General features: G+C 43.7%; 1 non-coding gene across 1 annotated transcript; it reads right to left on the reverse strand.

Annotated features, from left to right (window-relative positions):
* Positions 1 to 6,627: 6,627 nt before the first annotated feature.
* trnav-aac (transfer RNA valine (anticodon AAC)) lies at positions 6,628 to 6,700 on the reverse strand. Its single transcript has one exon. It is a non-coding gene; the product is annotated as a tRNA-Val (tRNA).
* Positions 6,701 to 7,319: the final 619 nt, after the last annotated feature.

A 7,319-nucleotide genomic window follows, 5' to 3' on the forward strand; every position in this document is an offset into this window, starting at 1 on the left:
TGCAATTATCCAATTCCCTTTTTTGTCAACTCTCACTTCAGAAACTAAGTTTGTAAGAGGTAGAGCAGCTGCTGCAGTGTCAATGCACAGTGTGCCATCATTGACAAAGATTCCCTTCCCCAACCACTCCAAGACATCCACTTGGGATTCTTGCCAAGTTCTGGATTTCATTTCTCATTATTTACTGATTGCACTGACACATATTTGTGCTTTTAAACTCTTTATTTTTATCAAATGCGTCCTTATTTTGCTGATTTGCAACATACAATGTGATTACCCGAGCAGTAGAATGCGTAACAGAGGCAGTTAAATAATGGGGGCGAAGCTTCGCTACAGCTATATAATGTCCTGGTTAGACCCCACCTGGAGTACTCTGCATAGTTCTGGGCATTCCACTTTATAAAGTATACAAATTGGCCTTGGTATACAGGGCAGTTCAGATCCAGCAGAATGTTTTCAGAGTTCAAATGGTTAGATTAGGAAGCCATGTCCCCGCTTCCACAGAGACAGCTGTTGGTTTCCACCTGGTGCCTCACTTGCTTCTGAATTTCAAGGTGTAGAATGAAATCAAGCAACGTAACCCAAGTTTGCAATGCATTCCATGCAATCATCAACCACATCATTCCCGTCTTCCTCACCTTAGCTGCACAGCCCTCTAAACGTTGCAATCCACGTCACACAGGATTTGTTCCAGGATTAAACTTTCAGTAGGATTATATTAATATCTGTGCCCGCATCTTGAAATGAGATTCTCAGCGATATCCAACACAAATTGAATTGTATAGATGACAGGCAAATACAGGAAAACAGGTCAGTATGCAACACAATCCCATGGTGCCTATTTTCAGATGCACAATATTCATCTTTTCCAGCAAATGAAAGAATTTTTCAGTGAATCATTTGTAAAGTCAGTGTTAATGGCATTTGTGCCTTTCTTTCTTCTCGTTTTGCAACATACTGGCGCCTAAATCCAATTAATGTATATTCATGTTTATTGGGGAGACCAAACGCAGACTGGGTGATCGCTTTGCGGAACCCGTCCGCTCAGTCCGCAAGCAGGACCCTGAGCTTCTGGTTGCTTGCCATTTCAAGACTCCCCGCTGCTCTCATGCTTACATCTCTATCCTGGGCTTGCTGCAGTGTTCCAGTGAACAACAACGCAAGCTCGAAAAACAGCATCTCGTTGACCGATTAGTTTAGTTTCGTGATGCAGCACTGAAACAGGCCCTTCGGCCCACCGATTCTGTGCCGACCATCGACCACCCATTTATACTAATCCTACACGAATTCCATATTCCTACCACATCCCCACCTTCCCTATATTTCCCTACCACCTACCTTTACTAGGGGCAATTGGGAATGGCCAAGTAACCTATCAACCAGCAAGTCTTTGGCATGTGGGAGGAAACCGGAGCACCTGGAGGAATCCCACGCAGACACAGGGAGAACTTGCAAACACCACACAGGCAGTGCCCAGAATTGAAACCGGGTCGCTGGAGCTGTGAGGCTGCGGTGCTCACCACAGCACACGAGAGCGTGCCGGACTGAATATTGAATTCAATAATTTCAGATCATGACGGGCCCCCCATTTTACTTTCACTTTTTGTTATTTTTCTTTTTTACATTTTTTACATTTTTTTGTATGTTTATTTTATTTCATCTTAGTTTGTTCAGTTTACTTACCCACTGTTTTGTTTTCATGTTTGTACTTGCTGCTGTTCAATTTTCAGTCCATTAACAGTCCTATCTGTACGAATGCTTTGTCTTTCAACACACCATTAACATATTGTTTGCCTTTGCTCCATGACCTTCTGGTCAGCTATTCTGTGGCGTTGCCCAATCTGCACCTTCTCCTTTGTTATCTCTTGCTCCACCCCCGCTTTACTTGCTTCTAACCTTTGACTTTTCTAATATTTGCCAGTTCTGAAGAAGGGTCACTGAGCCGAAATGTTAACTCTGCTTCTCTCTCCACAGATGCTGCCAGACCTGCTGAGTATTTCCAGAATTTCTTGTTTTTATTTCAGATTTCCAGCATCCACAGTATTTTGCTTTTATTCATGTATATTCTTCCTCAGTTCAATATGAAGGAGCGGGTTGATATTGAGCGGAGCCGCAGTGCATCTCATTTTCAACGCCACCTTGTTAGTTTTCCTGTTACTCGCCGAATGAAGAACAATACAAAGTGATAATTTGGCACGTCTGCCTGTTTCCTTAGCTTCAGTTACAGAATCAGCTGTGTCCGTCTTTAAGGGAGGCAAAGTACTCTTCGAGCTCTGCGTGACGCTGAATAGTTATGTTAATCTGCATCAATAAACCCAGGTATGTCTCTGTTACTGACTGAACAAAACGCTAATAAGTCTGTGAGCGACTGTCATAACTTCAATAACTTTTTCCCCTCTGCGTGTCATGAACCTTTACCCCTTGTCATAATTGCGGCTGCATGTTAAGAGCTGCGTTTTCAAGGTGCTTAAGACACCAAGAATCTGCCGCAGCAGTGGTTAAATTGAAAAGGATTTTTACCCCTTTTACCCAAAAAGAAATGTTCAGGAGGAGCATTTTCCCCAAACTTGTTTCCACCGGAGATTCATCATTGCAACTCAAAGAAACTTTCAGTCACTTGGGTGTTCTGTCCGAGCTGCTCGAAGGTTTAGTGGCCCGGATATCATGTGCCTACGTTTTGCTGAGCCTGTGCTTGGTTTCTGGGGAGATTTGGCCCGGGTTGTGCTATTTTACCTCCCTGAGATGGCCAGTAACCTGTTGATTGAGGCAGCAGACCCCTCTTGCTGCTAGCAGCGAGTAATTGGACAGTGCGGGTCAAAATATTGCGGCGTGCCCCTGTCTCAACGAATGTGGAGCTGGCGATAGTGAATTGCTGATGTGCTTTTGCCTCGTCTGAAATGAGACTTAGATCAGCTGTGACTTAGCAAGCTAGTGTTGTAGGTTTCAATTCTAATCTGAGCCAAATGAAGTGCAAGTGCTAGGTTTTGAGGAACTTTCTGCAGCATCAGGACAAGAAAGAGGAGCGATTGCAAGGCATTGTGCACACAATGTGCAAGAGAAATAGGACTTTGAGAAATTGTGTTGTGTTAATGGGGAATGTCAATGATTGCATCTCTCGTGATCAGAAGTTTGGGATAGTTTCGAAAATTTTTCTGCCCATTTTCGAACTGGGAACCTTTTGCGTGTTAAACAAACGTGATCACCACTACACTACAGAAACTCAGCACGGTTGCAGGGCTGAGGAAGCTGCAAGTATTGTTAAACTATACAGTCATGATCTATTTGTGGTGCTTGTTTCATTGAAATGCAATTCCACTGTGACATTTTGCAAGGCTGCAGGGGTATTGACCCAGCAATAGACGCTCAGCAGTGCACAACACATTGCCAGGCCATTCAGGCCATCGTACCATTGCCACTTTTTTCAAAGACTTGCCAGTTGGGCCCACTTCCTTCGCTCTGCTTTTGTTTGCCTCTCCTTTCATGCAATTATCCAATTCCATTTTTTGTAAACTCTCACTTAAGAAACTTAGTTTGGAAGAGGTGCAGCAGCTGCTGCAGTGTCAATGCACAGTGTGCCATCATTGACAAGATTCCCTTCCCCAACCACTCCAAGACATCCACTTGGGATTCTTGCCAAGTTCTGGATTTCATTTCTCATTATTTACTGATTGCACTGACACATATTTGTGCTTTTAAACTCTTTATTTTTATCAAATGCGTCCTTATTTTGCTGATTTGCAACATACAATGTGATTACCCGAGCAGTAGAATGCGTAACAGAGGCAGTTAAATAATGGGGGCGAAGCTTCGCTACAGCTATATAATGTCCTGGTTAGACCCCACCTGGAGTACTCTGCATAGTTCTGGGCATTCCACTTTATAAAGTATACAAATTGGCCTTGGTATACAGGGCAGTTCAGATCCAGCAGAATGTTTTCAGAGTTCAAATGGTTAGATTAGGAAGCCATGTCCCCGCTTCCACAGAGACAGCTGTTGGTTTCCACCTGGTGCCTCACTTGCTTCTGAATTTCAAGGTGTAGAATGAAATCAAGCAACGTAACCCAAGTTTGCAATGCATTCCATGCAATCATCAACCACATCATTCCCGTCTTCCTCACCTTAGCTGCACAGCCCTCTAAACGTTGCAATCCACGTCACACAGGATTTGTTCCAGGATTAAACTTTCAGTAGGATTATATTAATATCTGTGCCCGCATCTTGAAATGAGATTCTCAGCGATATCCAACACAAATTGAATTGTATAGATGACAGGCAAATACAGGAAAACAGGTCAGTATGCAACACAATCCCATGGTGCCTATTTTCAGATGCACAATATTCATCTTTTCCAGCAAATGAAAGAATTTTTCAGTGAATCATTTGTAAAGTCAGTGTTAATGGCATTTGTGCCTTTCTTTCTTCTCGTTTTGCAACATACTGGCGCCTAAATCCAATTAATGTATATCCATGTTTATTGGGGAGACCAAACGCAGACTGGGTGATCGCTTTGCGGAACCCGTCCGCTCAGTCCGCAAGCAGGACCCTGAGCTTCTGGTTGCTTGCCATTTCAAGACTCCCCGCTGCTCTCATGCTCACATCTCTATCCTGGGCTTGCTGTAGTGTTCAAGTGAACAACAACGCAAGCTCGAAAAACAGCATCTCGTTGACCGATTAGTTTAGTTTCGTGATGCAGCACTGAAACAGGCCCTTCGGCCCACCGAGTCTGTGCCGACCATCGACCACCCATTTATGCTAATCCTACACGAATTCCATATTCCTACCACATCCCCACCTTCCCTATATTTCCCTACCACCTACCTTTACTAGGGGCAATTGGGAATGGCCAATTAACCTATCAACCAGCAAGTCTTTGGCATGTGGGAGGAAACCGGAGCACCTGGAGGAATCCCACGCAGACACAGGGAGAACTTGCAAACACCACACAGGCAGTGCCCTGAATTGAAACCGGGTCGCTGGAGCTGTGAGGCTGCGGTGCTATCCACTGCACACGAGAGCGTGCTGGACTGAATATTGAGTTCAATAATTTCAGATCATGACGGGCCCCCCATTTTACTTTCACTTTTTGTTATTTTTCTTTTTTACATTTTTTACATTTTTTTGTATGTTTATTTTATTTCATCTTAGTTTGTTCAGTTTACTTACCCACTGTTTTGTTTTCATGTTTGTACTTGCTGCTGTTCAATTTTCAGTCCATTAACAGTCCTATCTGTACGAATGCTTTGTCTTTCAACACAGCATTAACATATTGTTTGCCTTTGCTCCATGACCTTCTGGTCAGCTATTCTGTGGCCTTGCCCAATCTGCACCTTCTCCTTTGTTATCTCTTGCTCCACCCCCGCTTTACTTGCTTCTAACCTTTGACTTTTCTAATATTTGCCAGTTCTGAAGAAGGGTCACTGAGCCGAAATGTTAACTCTGCTTCTCTCTCCACAGATGCTGCCAGACCTGCTGAGTATTTCCAGAATTTCTTGTTTTTATTTCAGATTTCCAGCATCCACAGTATTTTGCTTTTATTCATGTATATTCTTCCTCAGTTCAATATGAAGGAGCGGGTTGATATTGAGCGGAGCCGCAGTGCATCTCATTTTCAACGCCACCTTGTTAGTTTTCCTGTTACTCGCCGAATGAAGAACAATACAAAGTGATAATTTGGCACGTCTGCCTCTTTCCTTAGCTTCAGTTACAGAATCAGCTGTGTCCGTCTTTAAGGGAGGCAAAGTACTCTTCGAGCTCTGCGTGACGCTGAATAGTTATGTTAATCTGCATCAATAAACCCAGGTATGTCTCTGTTACTGACTGAACAAAACGCTAATAAGTCTGTGAGCGACTGTCATAACTTCAATAACTTTTTCCCCTCTGCGTGTCATGAACCTTTACCCCTTGTCATAATTGCGGCTGCATGTTAAGAGCTGCGTTTTCAAGGTGCTTAAGACACCAAGAATCTGCCGCAGCAGTGGTTAAATTGAAAAGGATTTTTACCCCTTTTACCCAAAAAGAAATGTTCAGGAGGAGCATTTTCCCCAAACTTGTTTCCACCGGAGATTCATCATTGCAACTCAAAGAAAGATTCAGTCACTTAGGTGTTCTGTTCGAGCTGCTCGGAGGTTTAGTGACCCGGATATCATGTGCCTACGTTTTGCTGAGCCTGTGCTTGGTTTATGGGGAGATTTGGCCCGGGTTGTGCTTTTTTACCTCCCTGAGATGGCCAGTAACCTGTTGATTGAGGCAGCAGACCCCTCTTGCTGCGAGCAGCGAGTAATTGGACAGTGCGGGTCAAAATATTGCGGCGTGCCCCTGTCTCAACGAATGTGGAGCTGGCGAAAGTGAATTGCTGATGTGCTTTTGCCTCGTCTGAAATGAGACTTAGATCAGCTGTTACTGGGCAAGCCAGTGTTGCAGGTTTCTATTCTAATCTGAGCCAAATGAAGTGCAAGTGCTAGGTTTTGAGGAACTTTCTGCAGCATCAGGACTAGAAAGAGGAGCGATTGCAAGGCATTGTGCACACAATGTGCAAGAGAAATAGGACTTTGAGAAATTGTGTTGTGTGAATGGGGAATGTCAATGATTGCATATATCGTGATCAGAAGTTTGGGTTTGTTTCGATGATATTTCTGCCCAGTTTCGAACTGGGGACCTTTTGCGTGTTAAACAAACGTGATCACCACTACACTACAGAAACTCAGCACGGTTGCAGGGCTGAGCAAGCTGCAAGTATTGTTAAACTATACAGTCATGATCTATTTGTGGTGCTTGTTTCATTGAAATGCAATTCCACTGTGACAATTTGCAAGGCTGCAGAGGTATTGACCCAGCAATGGACGCTCAGCAGTGCACAACACATTGCCATGCCATTCAGGCCATCGTACCATTGCCACTTTTTTCAAAGACTTGCCAGTTGGGCCCACTTCCTTCGCTCTGCTTTTGTTTGCCTCTCCTTTCATGCAATTATCCAATTCCCTTTTTTGTAAACTCTCACTTAAGAAACTAAGTTTGGAAGAGGTGCAGCAGCTGCTGCAGTGTCAATGCACAGTGTGCCATCATTGACAAGATTCCCTTCCCCAACCACTCCAAGACATCCACTTGGGATTCTTGCCAAGTTCTGGATTTCATTTCTCATTATTTACTGATTGCACTGACACATATTTGTGCTTTTAAACTCTTTATTTTTATCAAATGCGTCCTTATTTTGCTGATTTGCAACATACAATGTGATTACCCGAGCAGTAGAATGCGTAACAGAGGCAGTTAAATAATGGGGGCGAAGCTTCGCTACAGCTATATAATGTCCTGGTTAGACC

This window comes from Heterodontus francisci, chromosome 22, assembly GCF_036365525.1.
Source record: "Heterodontus francisci isolate sHetFra1 chromosome 22, sHetFra1.hap1, whole genome shotgun sequence".
NCBI classification, from domain to species: Eukaryota; Metazoa; Chordata; class Chondrichthyes; order Heterodontiformes; family Heterodontidae; genus Heterodontus; species Heterodontus francisci.